Below are 16,018 nucleotides of genomic sequence, written 5' to 3' on the forward strand. Positions count from 1 at the left end.
TATTCTATTGTGCTGTGAATGTTCCCTGTAGATGATGGAAAGGCATTGGCTTGTCAGGAGGTAAGCTGCTCAGTGCAGGATCGCCAGCCAGTAATCCACTTTTGTAGTCATTGTGTTTATCTGGCTGGTCCAGTTGAGCTTCTAGTTAACTGTGAAAGGCCAGATATTGATGGTGGGCACTCAGCAATGGAAATTCATTGAATGTCAAGGTTAGATGGTTAGGCTCTGTCTTGTTGGAAGTAGTCATTGCCTGGCACTTTTGTGTATGTTACTTGTCATGTATCAGCCCATGCCTGAATGTTATCTCAGTCTTGGACTGGTTCATGTGCTGAAGACTTGTGAATAGAATTGAATACTGGGCAATCATCAGCTAGCATCCCTCTTTTGACCTTATGATGAGCAGCTGAAGATAGCTGAACCCGGGATTGAAGAACTCTTGCTGTAATGTCTCGGGTTGGGATAATTGACCTGCAACAATCGTGCTTTCTTCCTTTGTGGAAAGAATGACTCCAGATAGAGTCAATATTGTAATGTAGGAAACAAGGCTTGCAACTTGCAATATGTCACGACACAGCACCAGATAATCTGGCTTTTTTAGTGATCGTGCTTGAGAGTGGAATTTCGGTTCTTTGTAAGCCACGTCATGTAGCCCCACTTAAGGGAGCCTCCACCGACTATCTCATTCAAAATCTGTCACGTCCAATGGTGGATGATCTCCTTAGCACTGCCCTGGAGTGTCAGCCTGGATTTTTCTGCTCAACTTGTTGGAATGGGCTTTGACCTTCTAACTCTGCTGAGCCATCAATGCCATGCTGACACCCATTGCTCTTTGATTATGGCAAACAGCAATTTTAATCTATGCAGATATACTGCAGCTTAGAAATTTAAAAGGCCTATTAGGTGACATCCTGCATTAAAGTTACTTTTTCCTTAATCTTGATTGACCTGTCATATTGTTACAAGAAGATGCATTCATCCCAAAACACTTCTGTAATTTCCACTTTGCTTGTATAAGAAACCATTTGTGTTGCGTAAGGCAAACACAATATCAGTCAATTGTGGAATAAACAAAACCAATGCCATATACTTTGGAAGCAAAAATGATGATAAAACAATTTTCTGACTTTCTGTATTGTTTGTCACGCAGATTCTTCTTTTGTATAAAAAGTTGTACTTTTAGCTAGATGTGAGAATCCGTTCAATATTCTTTTTCTATAGAGCATTTTTGCAAATTTTAACAATGGACTATGTATCATTTTTGAATTCATTATTATGATAACTAATTATAATAAGATTGTATTGATGAAGAGTTTTGCTGTACTTTACCCTCAGATGAACAGCAAAAATGTGTTACCAAAGTTGTGCCAAATTACTAGGAATGGCGTTATCACCAGGCATTTTAAGTTACTTTTCTTCATTTTCTTGTAATGATCAATTCAAATCATAGCTACCATTTCTGTGCAAGGCTCTTCTTTGTTTCACATTTTCTGATTTTGATTTCCATCTTCCGACATGAGGCGACTGTGTCATATGTTAAAACTGCAGAGGTGCTTTCACAGTCAAGTCGTCCAGCAGAGTGCAATGCTGAGAGTGCACATCTCTGGAAAGAGCAGAATCATTCTGTGGTTTCAGTGCATGTAACAATGCTTGGACAAAAGGTGGTAGTAGAAAGAAAGCAAATCAGAAAATGGAAACAGGAAGGATTCTAACACAGTGGCTTTAAGAGCAACTTAAGGCAGGAAAGGGGAAAGAGAAGCAGAGGTGTTGAGGAAACAACATTCAGTGCCCAAGCATGTCCACAGTGGAACAATTTTAAATTCATGGGTGATTAAGAGCCCAGAGTTCAAAGAATGTAGATGTTCTGGAGCTGAATAGAGCTGGAGGAGTATCCCGAGAGAGGGAGGAGCAGCACTGTGGAGGTTCTGAAAACAAAGCTGAGAATTTTAAAAGTAAGAGATTACCACTGGAGGAGCACTGCTTAACACTTACTATCACCTTAAACAGCAAGTCAGTCATATTCTAAATTGTGCTACTCAATCATATAAAAATAATACTAGTACTTTTATTCTATTACAGTTCACAACCCAAAACAGGCAATCTGAAGCAAATGAATGTTAAGCAGGCCTCATTCTAAGAGTATGAATGAATAAAAAACACTAACATTTTACTAGCATAAATATTCTGCGCAATATTATCACAAAGGACAGATTGAACAACTGTAGAGAGCACTTTAGCTCCTCAAGTGCTTCAAGTAACATTGCTGAGTGGTACCATATTTAAGCACATTGAAGCTTACACTACAGCTACTTGCCACTTTTATTAGTGAATTTTGGAAAGGTTAATCAATATTCCCCTGTACCAGCACACCTCCAACAATAAAGATCTATAATGTGTGTAGATCACTTGTTATTTTTCAAGAGTTACCTTTTAGTGAAGGCACACATCAGTGGTGAAATTCACCACTGTCTCCATTGTGCCAGCAAGCCTTTGGCCCTCTGACAAAAAGAATGTTGACAGATCAGAACCTTAAACATGGCACAAAGCTCATGGTTTATCAGACAGTAATGATCCCTGTCTTCAGTGATGTGGACTACTTCTAACAGTCACCTTAAAGCATTGTAGAAATAAGATAATGCTGTCTCTATAAAACTTTCCAAATCCATTATCAAGATGTATTTTGTGAGTTGGCCGTATATGAGATGGTAAATAGGCAGCAGATTTTTGGATGAGGGGAATAGGAGGATAGTCAGGAAAATAATGGAGCTGGAGGTAACAATGATCTGAATGAGAATTTTGTAGCAATAAGGCTGTGGTTTGTGGAGTGGAAGTAAGGAGTCATTGTGATGGAGAAGGTACAAAAGGAGGAATTGTAAAGTAAATAACTGCAGATGCTAGAGATCTGAAATAAAAACAGAAAATGCTGGAGGTGCTCAGCAGGTCAGTCAGCATCTGTGAAGAGAAAAGGTTCATGTTTCAGATTAATGTTCATGAAAGATCATCTACCTGAAATATTAACCCTGTTTCTCTCTCCACAGACCCTGCCTGACCCCTTGAGTTCCTCCAGCAATGTTGTTTTCATATAAAAACAGAAACTCAGTTTGGGATCAAAGAGCCCACTGAACTTCAGTAACCTATTTCAGTCTGAGCTAGTGACTGATGGAGTATGGAATTTGTTCCAGAGACTAAACATGATGATTTAATCTTTCACTGTTTTGCTGGTGAAAGTTATAGTATATCTAAGACCAGAGATCAAAAAGAGGCAATGGAGAGACAGTCAGGCAGCCTTGCTATACAGTTAAAGGCAGCTCCAGGCTTTTTATGTCAAGGCAAGAGGAAGGAGTCTACATGGAGAATTTCGGTGTTGACACAGTGATACAACTAGTTGAGCTCCAGTGACCTGGTTTCAATCCTGACTTCAGGTCCTGCCTGGGTAGAGCTTGGATGTTCCCTCTGACACCGTGGGTTTCTTTTGTGTATCGAGTTTCCTCCCACGTCCAAAAGATACGCTGTGGGATTTGTCATCATGGATCTGAAAACCAACCACAAATTGGAGAGAATAAAGGATATAGTTGATGATAATAATGAGGAAAGAATTTAGGAAGTGTAGTTTGGGGATTTAGTTTGATGGCTTTGATTGATAGCTGTAAGAGCATGCAGGATATGTATTTCCTTCCTTCCTTCCCCTCTGCCATCAGATTTCTGAACAGTCCATGAACCCATGAACATGACCCTGTTATTCCTTTTTTGCACAATTTATTTATTTTTGTAACTTATAGTACTGTACTGCTGCCGCAAAACAACATGTCAGTGATGATAAACCTGATTCTGATTTTGATGATTCAAAAGATTGGCTAAAGTGGGGCCCGGGAAGGCACGTTAAGTAACTGGGAGTTAAGTGATAATGACATTGAGATTCCAGGAATACTGAAATTCATACCTAATAATATTTATCAAGAACAATAGAACTTCAAAGAATGATCTGGGAATTAAGAACCCGTCAGAGAGAGAACAATGGTGGAATTTGGTTTTCTAATTTTTTTTGTAGTGACTAGTTGGGATTATATTCACATTTATACAACCAGCCTCTAACTAGAATGCTACGGAAGAAGTAAGACAAATGAAATACATGAATTGAGGTTAGCATTTAATTGTTATCAGTGATTAAGGTAAATTATTAATTAAGGTCATGAATATATTGCTGTTTAGTAGATAGGGTTAAATAATGATATGAATGTGAAAATGACATTAAGTGTGGAAATTGCAAAGGCAGCCTGTCCTACAAAAATCAGTACTAGCTATGTGTTGATAACAAGTTTGCAATTCAGATCAATGCCTGAGATTGACGTACAATAAATTGATGTAGTTAATTCTGGATTAGATATTTTAAATGACTGACAGATTAACAACCTTAGAAAGCTATTGTGTTTAATAGATTGAGTCTGTACATGTTCCAGAACTTGCACGAACTCAAAAACTTGATTTTGTAAAGATGTTGTGTAAATGGCTGCTTTAGTATTCCCAGGACTAACCATATTGACGTTTTGAGATTTCAGTGACACATTCCCAAAGAAGGACCTTCTCTTGCTCTTGGCTTCCTGTTCCTAAGTAGAATTGTTTAGGATACTGATTGGTCTTTTGGATGACTTCAACTTAGAGAGAATCTGTGACATCAAGGCAATGTATGATTGAGCTGTGCTTAACCACACAGGCATAGTGTAGAGAGTAGAGCAGTGGGCTTGAGGTGCGCCTGTGTTGATTGTCAGTGAGGAAGAGACGTTATTAGTGATCCACACTGACTGTGGTCTCCTGATAAGGAAGTCAAGGATCCAGTTGCAGAGGCCCAAGTTTTGAAGCTAGTTGATTAATATTGAGGGGATGATGATGTTGAATGTCGAGCTGTAATCGAATAACAGCAGCCTGACGTATATTTTGCTGTTGTCTAGGTGCTCCAAAGCAGAGTGGAAAGCCAGTGAGATTGCATCTGCTGTAGACCTGTTGTGGTGGTAGGCAAATTGCAGCAGGTCCAGGTCCTTGCTCAGGCGGGAGTTAAACCTAGCCATAACCAACCTCTCAAAGCACTTTGTCACAGCAGATTTGAGTGCTACTGGGCGATAGTCATTGAGCCAGCTCATCCTGCTCTTCTGGGCACTGGTATGGTTGATGCCCTTTTGAAGTAGGTAGGAACCTCAGACAGTAGTGAAAGGTTGAAGATGTCCTTGAATACTCCAGCCAGTTGGTCAGCACAGACTTTCAGTACCTGGCCAGGTACACAATCAGGGCCTGATGGGTTATACAGCCTTATTCTAACAGTTAAATTACCTGACCACTCCCCAAAATCTGGTTATTAGAACCTAGTCCTGCTTTCTCACTTTTAAAATCATGAACTGACTCCAGCGTTATTGAGGTAACTTTACTCTTCTTCAATTTCATTTGAATTTCTAATCAATTTTACTGTTTTATGCAGATATTGAACAAATGGTTCCAAAGTCTATAACCCATACTCCTGAGGGATTGGGATTCTACTACCAGTGATTTTCCTGGTCCCAAATTACTGCTGGCTACTCAATGACCCTTTAATGATGTCGAATTTAAAGCAGATTAAAAAGTAGAAGCTCGAGTGGGCCACACATCCACTCAAATCTGCCTCAACATATCATTATGGTTGATCTTTGCCTCTTATTTTCTCCTGTCCACTTTCCATATTCTTATCCTCTTGCTGTTCAGGAGTCTGTCAGTCTCAATGTTGAACGTGCTAAGCACCCTCTCAGACAGTGAGCTGTGAAGGTTAACTAAACTCTGCATTTTCTCCTCCACTCTTGTCTTGTGACATCCTGAGACAATGCCATCAAGTTCCAGATTTCCTGCTAAAGGAAATGGCCTCTCTGCACCCAACCTGTCAGCCTCACTCAGAATCTTTTGCATCTCAATGAGATCACCTTCTAAACTCCTCTAATTATAAGCTAACGTCACTCATTCTCCTCAAAGAGCAACCACCCTCATCCGAGGAATCGATCTCGTGAATCTACACTGCCCTGACACCAATTGAAGTACATTAACAGGCTGGACTTTTAGGTTAGATTTATTAGCTAAAAATAACAAACCCCCCCCCCCCCCCGGGGTGATCCAAGGCATTTATTACCCTTCTCAGCTGTGCCGAGTTTCTGTGTTGCTGTGATTCCTACAGATATGCTTCAGGGTCACATCTTATTTTGAGCTATACTGGTTTTGTAACAGGGAAATTCCAGTAAACGGCAGTACTTGGTTCTAAAAGTATGTAACATTATTTTCACTTATTATATTGCTGCATTGTACTACATTAAAACCACTGCAATGCAGTGTTGTTCTGCAATAACGCTGCTCTCTTTAACTCTGATAGTAATTTTAAAATTCTTTCTATTATCTCGCATGCAAGCTTTGAGATTGGAAAAATTTCATGTACATTTTCTCCAGAATCTATCTCTTTAAGTTTATTATGGAATAGAACCAATTACTCAGGTGGCAAAGTAGCATCAAACAGATTTTTGTAATATTGTTAAATATATTTATTTAATCCAGATGCAATTAACCAATCAATGGGAATACCTTAATTTCCCAGAATAGATTTGTCTTGTAGCTCTATGATATAAAATACTGTGCAGATGAAATGAGTGAAAAATGTTGGCACAGTTAATTATTAAGTGCAGAGAGCAGCAAGTGTAATGGAGCATAGCTGGTATCAGATGGTAATTTATAATTATTTTCAGCCTTTCGCCATTCATGAATATTTTTGTAGAAGTAACAACTGGTGCTTAAGCACCATCATTACTTCTGTGAAGCAATCTATATGTTGGAATAAACTACAATTTTTTGATGTTGAAAGCAGCTTTATGAAATGAGGTGATTCATCCAATGGTGCTACTATTTTAGATGAGTGCTGGCAAGTTATGGAGACAGCTGCATCAAATTTAAGGGAAGGTGATAAGATCTTAATAAATTAAAATAGAACAGGAGCTTGGGACTCTGGGACACCCTTGCCTGAAGACAAAAATATTTAAAGTTGCCTAAGGCAACCTGCAGAATTTCTGAAGCGATTTGCTAACAGTCGGGCACATTTGAAACCTTCTAAGTAGCTGGATCTGATTGTAGAAGGGCTTATTCTCAAAATGGTAGCTTATTATTCTTAATAAATGTAATCTATTTGATTATGGTATGAATGCTTCCCCTTAATTGCCGACTGCTTTAAGAATTCTGGCAATTAAAGAAATCTGTTAAACTATTTCAAAGTATGGCCACATAGGAAATACTTATTGAGACACCACCAGTGGAGGAGTATCCACATAATAATTTTGTTGTGATTCCAATACCTAGTGATGAATTGTTACTTGTTTCTTGTTTCTTCCTGAGCCATTAAAAGGGTCGCTTGCAGGATACAGCCACTTATTAGTTTAAAGCTGTAGGGTAGAAGGAATACAGTTTTGGGTGCCACCTTGAGATATCAGCAGCGGAAAGAATCTCCGATTTTCCAATGACTCATCATCAGAGGTGTTGGTTTCAGAAGTGGGACTGGGAGTGACTGGCAGGCACAGTGTAGAGGCACCCATTGGGAAATGGTGTAAGTAGAGAGAGGGGCTAGAGAGGCAGTCAGTGCATCACCATCTCAAAAACCACCACATTCTGCAAAAAGGCAAATGAGTGACTTTAGGCAGTCAGGTCTGTTAATACCAGGACATTCCACTGAACATTGACCAAAGACCATGAGAAACTAGAGGGGTAGGGCAGGTGTATTGACCTTTTGAGACTGTTCTGCCACACAATAAGATAAATGAATGATCTAAAAATAGCCTCCAGTTTCTCATTACCATCCCCACGTTTCTTGATTCTATTCGTATCCAAAAATTATCAGCCTTCTCTTGAATATACTCCATAACTGAGCATCCACAGTTTATTAGGGTAGAGAATTGAAAAGACTTGCAACCCTTTGAATGAACAAGCTTCTCCTCTAAGTGCTAAATAACCACTCCCTTATTCGGATGATGTAACTCCTAATTGGAGACTCCCCTGTCTGTAGAAACATTCTCCCGGCATCTGTTAAGCCCCTGAGGAAATTAGTTTCATTAAATAAGATTGTTCCTCATGTTTCTAAACTCTGGGAGCTATAGACTTGGTGTCCTCTGTCTCTGTGACAATTCCTCATTCACAATAACCATTCTAGCAAGCCTTTGTTGTCGTCCCTGTGAAACAGAAGTTTCCAAATTTTTATTTTGTTGTGCACAGCCACACCACCACTGCCCAGCCCTGCCTGCCTCCAAAGAGAGAACATTGCTGGGAGATACTAATTCACAATGAGAAATAAGGGTTATTGTTATTGGTGGTCACTCCAAGCCCAACCAAGTTATTACAGTGCTGCTTAATCTGCAGCAGCACTAGCTCTGGGATGTCCCTTTGAATTATCTACCTATCAGCCTTGCTTCACAGTCCACAAACCATGGTCCACTGATTGTCCAAGAATGGGCTCTCCCAATTAACAATACCCCACTGATGATTACATGGGTGAACATTAGCAGCTTACTTTCACTGCCACTACCAATCTGGGTAGCTGCCCCCCACTTCACATTCTGCCACACCCTTCTTCCCACCCCCCCCCCCACACACACTTGAGTCACTTTCCCCTGTTACCCTCCTTCATTGGATCCAGACTTGCCTGGTATCTTTAACCCACCTTGCAATGGTACAGTGTGCGAAGGTCTTGCCTTTTGTAAGGCCATTTCAATAGTTCTCAAAGCCAAACAGTGTTGAAGTCCCATACGAACAACCGATATATTTTGGGCATTGGATTATTAACGGTATTCTAAGTTTTAGGTGGAAGACAGGAGAGAATAGGAAAGGGATTTGAAGAAATATTTTGCAGCTCCCACAGTCTTCCCAATATTTAGTTGAAGGGAATGTCTATGAGTTCGCTTGTGCTGTCTGCCAATAGTCTTAGCAGTTTCATGAGGTTGATTTGCTCTGGCCCACCCACAGGATCTGATTATGTTGCATAAAGCTATGGTAGCACTTGAGGCACAGCTGAAGGGTTTGGGCACTTGGCCAACAGGTGATTCTTCAGGGGAAGCTGGGGGGTGTAAGTTCTGGAGAGTTGCATTTGTCAATAGCAAGTGTGAGCAGTGGGTTGCACTCAAGTGCTTCACAGCTTCTTTGATGCACCGTAATTGCCCCCCCTCTAACTTTTTAAAGTAGGTTACAAATAGCTGAGGTCCAAGCATTGATCCTTGCAGTGCAACATCAGTCACAGCCTCTCTGCCTAAAAATTACATGTTTATTCCAATTCTGTTTTGTATCTGTTAATCAATTTTAAATCCAAACCAATGTACTGCTTATGGGCACAACATGAGTTCTAATCTTTTTGAAATATCCTCGTGTGGTCCTGTCAAGTGCTTGACCATTGGTTCCTCCTCATCTGTCCTACTGGTTACAACAAAATAATGTTTCATTTTATCAAATATGACTTTGTTTTCATAAATCTGTTTTGACTTGTTCAATCATTATTTTCTAAATCCTTGATAATACATTCAATCATTTTCCGTTGGACTGTTATCAGGCTAACTGTTTGCTTTGTTCCCTGTATACCCTTCCATTCTTTTCAGGAATAGCATGGACGGTTCTAAAATCTAGGGAATGCTTGAAAGTCAAAACCAATGCATTCACTTTTTTCTTAAGGTGCTACAAGACATGTGTCATCAGAACTGGATTTGGGTCCCAGTAATATTTTCAGCATTATTTTTCATCAATAGTAATTCCAAGTTAATTTCCTCTGAGTAACATAAGATCCTGGCTGCTCCATAATTACAAAGGCACCAAGACATCAAATCTGTGGTGCACTGATGTCCCGCAAAACTTCCAGGATATTTCTGTTGGCCCAAATACACTTATGCGATCAGTGGGGTGAAAACTAGGGATTTGTCATGCCTTGACCACCCCACACAAGAAAAGCTAGCTTTAGTTTGTTCAGAAGGTTATGGGTTGACCTTGATCACATTCAAGTGACACAAGATGGGTGGCTGTCCCCTGCACAAGTGGAAAATGGAGAAGCTTCCCACTGCAATGTGGTGAAGTGCAATCTATTCCTCACAGTATCAACTGCTACACAGGTGATACTAATCCTTACACATCAGTCAACTTGTCATTTGATGAATGGATTGTCAGTTGCTTTTCATTTACCGCATGAGGAAGAAAATTAACTTGGCTCATTACATCAAGTTGTGTTTTCAAGGCAGGTGTGAAATTTCTACCATTTGCTCATTCATCTGTTTAACACTCATCCTCCTTCACTCTGCACCTGTTTGTAGGAGGAAATTCACCTCTTCCAAAGGCAACCTCTCCAATTACTTGAGTGCTTCCCTACCATGAAATCATTCTCTCAACAAATTCTCTCTCAGTACTTCTAATTTTTGAGAAGGATACTCAAAGGTGTAAGAGCCTCTAACATATCATTATACTTTTCCAACAGGGAGAACATTAAAGTATCAACACTGAAAATATTCTTCCAATCCAGCTTGTTGAATCAACCAGCTCTTCTCCATGACCTGCTTTCATAGGTTTTCTTCAGTGATGTCCATTATGTTGCAGTGTGCAATCCTCATGTCTGTCAAACCTCATCAGAATGTTTCCAATGTGGTGGGCGCCTTTCATCAATGGGATCTGACTGAATTTGCTAGAATGTGTTAACTCATTATCAGTCTGCAAAAGTATCAATTAACATATCAATATAATAGTTCTTAATCAAAACATTAATTAAAAATCTCTCTCTGTTCACCTGGTAGTGCCTGTGGCATAGATACAATTCCAGCTCCTCATTGAATGAACTTCCAAACTGAGCTCCTTCTTTCAACTATTGTTCCAAATTACCACTTAAATTCCTTTGATTGTTTGTCTTAGACTTGGATCTGCAGGCTGTTGAAATGTGACCTTTTGGTAACAACACTTATCTGTTCCAAACTGACAATAGTATGGTAAGTAATGGCCATTGTAATGATCGAGCTGGCTGAACTGGTCTCACCAGTATACTTCAGAATCTGTTTTGTAGCTTTCGACTTGCTACTGTTTTCTGACTGTGTAGTTGCTATACCAGTCACTCAAGGTGGACAAAATTTCCCAGCATCCTTGGATACCATTTTCATCATTGCAGCAATTTTCTATGCAAGTTCACGTGTAAAGTTTTGCGTACTCAACAACTGTGGTTGAATTTATTCATGAGCCCATCCCCTCATAAACCCATGGACAACATCATCCCAAATAGCACCACAAGGATAAGTTCTTTAATGTCGATGCACTCATAATTGTCACACCATGCTTATACTTTATCTACTTTAACAGCTTCAGATTCTGCACAACATCTTTAATCAAAACATTTCTTGCCTTTCTTTGTTTGATAAGATTTATCGGCATGTCATTTGCTGCTTGCCAATCATAACCAGTTCATTTGCTTTACTCTGCTTGCATGTTCCATCATTTTGGGTTCTCACAATGTCATTAACCTCTTTTAGCCTCTACCATATTGTTCATTTTGAAGGAAATACCCACTCATTCAATGTAAGAACTGAATGGTACTTCAGTTCATTCATAAATATAGAGGATCCTGAAAGGAGAACATGGCAGCCATGTTGTCCTATTCCTAATCACCAGTGACACACTTGGTGCATCCTTAGTCTGGTGATGTGCCAACATGTGAATGATAGAGAAATGGGGAGCAATGTGGGAGGGAAGGGTTAGATAGATCTTAGAGCAGGATAAAATGTTGGCACAACATTGTGGGCCAAAGGGCCTGTACTATGCTGTAGTGTTCTATGTTCTACTACCATCCCTTTCCATTATGGCTTTCTGTGCAGTACACGCTTATCAGTGCTCAAGGGCTTGGACATCATGCGGAGGATCTCCTGGTGGGTCTTCTGCTGGGCCTGGCCAAACTGGCCATCCATGGGACACGGTGGCAGGCAGAGGAGGGTTCCGGCTGGTCAGCGTGCCTGCCCATCTTCCATGCTTACGTGCGCGCGCAGCTGCCCTTGGAGATGGAGCACGTGGTCTCCATGGGCATCCTGGTTGAGTTCCATGCTCGGTGGGCCCCTCGGGATTGCGTGTGCCGTGGACAGTACAAATGTGATTCTTATCTGAAGTGTTGCGTTAGTGGGTGTAGTGTTGCGTGTGTGTTTCGCGGTATTAGTTCGTATTACTTTACTGTAGCTATGTAGCTGCTTAGTTGTTTCTTCTCTTCTGTATTAGGTGTAGTGTATTGACACTGATTGTCCTTTTTTTGTAGAGCTTTTAGTTAATAAACATTTATATAAAAAAAGGGCTTGGACATATGCGATTCCGTGTGAGTGATCGCAGGAACATCATGGAAATTCAGATTTAGTGCAACATAATCACCTAAAACCTGTCAAGCGAGAGACGTCAATCTCCTTCAATAATCCCAAAGGAAAACTGCTGACCTCATTGTCGATTTGTAATGAGGTCATATTGTACTTGACACAGCATACATGTATCTAAAGATGTAGTAGTTTAAATGCAAGGAACCTTTGGTCACCATTGCCTGCATGCTCACATGATGTGAATCTTACAAAGCTGCAACGTTTGTTGTGTACTGTGGAAAATGCCGGGGTCATGGCTATTTCATGTTTTGACATTAGACAAATATTCAGGTTTTCCTGACTTTTTTTGGCTGATCCTGTGTTGCTTGTACCCTGAAGGTTATCCAGAAACAAAACTACTTGAAGCTCATTGGTTCAGAGACCACACTCCACAATTTCTGTTACTATATGCTATGGGGTTTTTGCTGCTGTTTGGTTTACAATCCCTTCCAAGTATGCCATATTACTATGGAAGCATAAAGAGTCGAGAAAAATATGAACACTGCTTCTGTCAGCAAATATAAATTACTAATTTCGATCTGCAACAAGTATAGAAGCAGCAAAAACATATCTTTGAAACAAACTAAAACTGCACACTGACCCTTAAAACAGCAGGATTGGTTTGGTGGTGCAGTGAACTGCATCTGTTAAGAGTACACATGAGTTCAACTCTCTGGTGTTCTTTTGCAGAATATTTACATGCTGTGCCTCCCCCCAAAAAACCTTCAGTGCACGTTCAAGTATGGGTTGTGCTATTAACTAGGGCTCATTGGGAAAACCCTTACTTCAGTTATAAGTATGTCTTCCATCGTTCATCACACAGACCCCTTGTAGCCTCGCTTCAACAGTTGGCTGATCGTAAATCATCTTTGTTTTGTATCGTCCCAAGTAGCTTGTTCCTATATTTAGTTCTGGTATTTAGCGCTGCATTATAGAGATTTGAATCCTGTTAATCCAGGGTTTGTGGTGAATTTCCAAAGGGGTCTCCCACTCGTTTGCTGTAACTATAGCTGAAAAACCATGGCATCCTCGGGAAAAGGATAGGAGGATAGTTGATCCCAGGGTTTCTATTTCTGTGGTTTTTGTGCCAAAGTTTTAAAAGGATGAGTGGGACAATCTTTAGAAAATCTCCCCACCCTCTTCATGTAGATATTGGTTGACTTGGATTATACCTCCACAATAGGCCAAATTTTGAACTCTGACTTTTTATACGCACAGAATTGTCGCTGCACAACTAGCTGTGCATGCATCAAGAGGCATGAATACAAATTGATCCAGGGGATCATTCACATATTGTACAGATCATAGGGAATGTACTTGAACAAGGGTGTCAATTCTGGATTACCCTCCTCAAAGACTGTGGTCCTCCTGGGGTGTTGAGGTCAGAGGAGGGTATTAAATGTACTTTGGAGAAAGTGTAGTTTTGAAGCAGGTTCTGGGAGGGAGGGGGTGGGGTGGGGGATGAGAACAATTGTGATTCCTGTTGAGTCTAATGCAGCCCTTCTCCAGCTACCCATGAACAATATGGTTTTCTTAACTTTTAGGAAAAAAAACTCCACCTCCTTGCCCTTGCTGGACACAGAATCCTGAGCTCGGTCCCACTCACCAACATTTCAAAAGTATGCTTTCGTGTCTAGGATGCCTGAAAACTGGGACCCGCATTTTTAACAGAGGGGCCTGTGTCTGTGTAAATTGGATGCAGGCCATTACTGTTAAACTGTATGGTTCCTATTATTTTACACTTGGTAAACTGCCGCCACGCATACCAATCTCTTCTGCATTGTCTCAATATGGAATTGTGAGCTGAGCCAACCAACGTGAGAATGAAACACTCTAACCTTGTGCTCTTCAGATGCAATTCTAGGTTGATATGGTGTTGCTTAGCAATCACAGCAAAGCATTAGTGACAAATTTGCCCAGCGTCTGACCTGCCTTTGAGTGGGATTGACAAGCTTCGATTTGCAGTAATTAGAGAAAATACCTCATGAACACGGACATCCTTCTCAGAACTCAGAGGCTGATATTCAGGTACTACTTTGTAATCCTGTTGACCGTGATGTTATCCTCCTCTGTTTCCCTGCTTTCCTTTGACAGTCATCTACCTTTTCACCACCTCTTGAAGGTATTGGCACTTGTAAGACTCCACTCAGTAATGCCAGTCACTCACTGGTACTGTCCTGACACAATCCATCATCATGCAGTGACAACTGATTGATAGCAGTCCACCCAGACTGAGAGGTACTGGATAGTCATCAAAAGAATGGTCCAAACTTCCCCATCTAACCTAAGATCATTTGGACCAGCTATAATTCTCTAACCTTTCTGTGCTAAGGAATGAATTTCCACAAGATTTCTTTCCTGATTGTGCAGAGGAGCAGTGCAAGATCTGAAAATTTTTCTGCTGCATTCCCATTTTCTTCAACCGGATGTACAGGAACTGAGCAGGGGGCCAATTCAACATCTGACCTTCTTGTGTGGGATGGTGGGAATGGTAAAATGGAGTGAAGCAGTACTGTGGAGGTGATTAATGAAGCAGTTGGCAGTGCCCACAATTGAACAGCAGATTCCACCCTGAATGTAGTTTAATAGTTTGCCAATTTTGCTGACTCACTCGAACATGTTTGAACACAGACCAGGTTAGTGGAGAAGTTGATTTCCTGTATCATTCTAACTTCTGTAGAGGTACTGTCCTCTGGAGAAATCGCCAAGCTAAATTACTACACTCTCAGATATGAAAACGTCCAACAGTTCTGGGATTTGAAGTTGATTCCACTTGGAAATAAGGAAGAGAATAGTGGGAAATATGCAGGTAAATGGAATGGACTAAAGCACGGTAGAGGAAATTCAATGTGGGAAAATGTGAGGGAAGCCATCAGGTAGGAGGGAGCGGGGGGTGGGAGATAACACTTGATTTTGAAAGTGATTGCAAACACCTTGGGGTCACCCTATGCATTAATCTTTGAATTTGGCAGGATTGGTTAAAGCAGCGTCTGACTAAGTGGCTGATACAGTTGAGATGCAGCTGGAGTATTTTGAATATTTCTGAGCGCTGGAGCACCAGAGGAACAAGAAGCAATTTGCAAGAATTGTTATAGAGGTGCAGTCTACATAGTTATGTGGATATATTCGAGAAGCTAGGGTGGTTGTTGGTTTTTAGAACACAGAAGCTCAGAGAAGATTCAATTCAATTGAGGTGTCCAAAATAATAAGTTCCGATAGCTTCTCTTTATTCATTCTGTACCAACATCTGAAGGGTTGATAACCAGAAGAATAACTTGTTTAAGGTAAGTGGCCAAAACATGAGGAGAAAGCACTGTTTGTGGTTTTGAATGCTCTGCCTGATAGGGAGGTGGAAACAGAATCAGCAGCCTCTGAAAGGCAGTAAGATAAATACGTAAAGATAATTGCAGTGATATTGGGTAGTAAGACTTAACTGCATTGCTGTTTGAAAGAACCAGCATATACTTAATAGGCTCAATGACCTGCTGTGCTATGGAGTTATTTCTCAAGGAAATAGAGAGACACACGAAACTTGGAACTTATGCTCAGTGCAATACTCAGGCAAAAATCCAGTGTCCTTGCCACAGTTATGAATTCTGCCCCATTCTCAATCTGAGCACACTGATGTCGGCAGA

At 40.6% G+C, this 16,018-nt stretch overlaps 1 protein-coding gene across 3 annotated transcripts in view; it reads left to right on the forward strand.

The window, feature by feature from the left end:
• The window catches only part of pkia (cAMP-dependent protein kinase inhibitor alpha), a 69,297-nt gene that overhangs the window by 41,460 nt on the left and 11,819 nt on the right, over positions 1–16,018 (forward strand). Inside the window, exon 2 of one of the 3 annotated variants that reach the window (XM_052023274.1) lies at positions 14,236–14,411. The exons of the other annotated variants lie outside the window; for them this stretch is intronic. The gene's annotated coding sequence lies outside the window, so the exon portion shown is untranslated. The remainder of the gene's footprint in view (positions 1–14,235; positions 14,412–16,018) is intronic. 3 annotated transcript variants of the gene reach the window in all.

The sequence above is a fragment of the Pristis pectinata genome, chromosome 9 (assembly GCF_009764475.1).
Source record: "Pristis pectinata isolate sPriPec2 chromosome 9, sPriPec2.1.pri, whole genome shotgun sequence".
In the NCBI taxonomy this organism is placed as follows: domain Eukaryota; kingdom Metazoa; phylum Chordata; class Chondrichthyes; order Rhinopristiformes; family Pristidae; genus Pristis; species Pristis pectinata.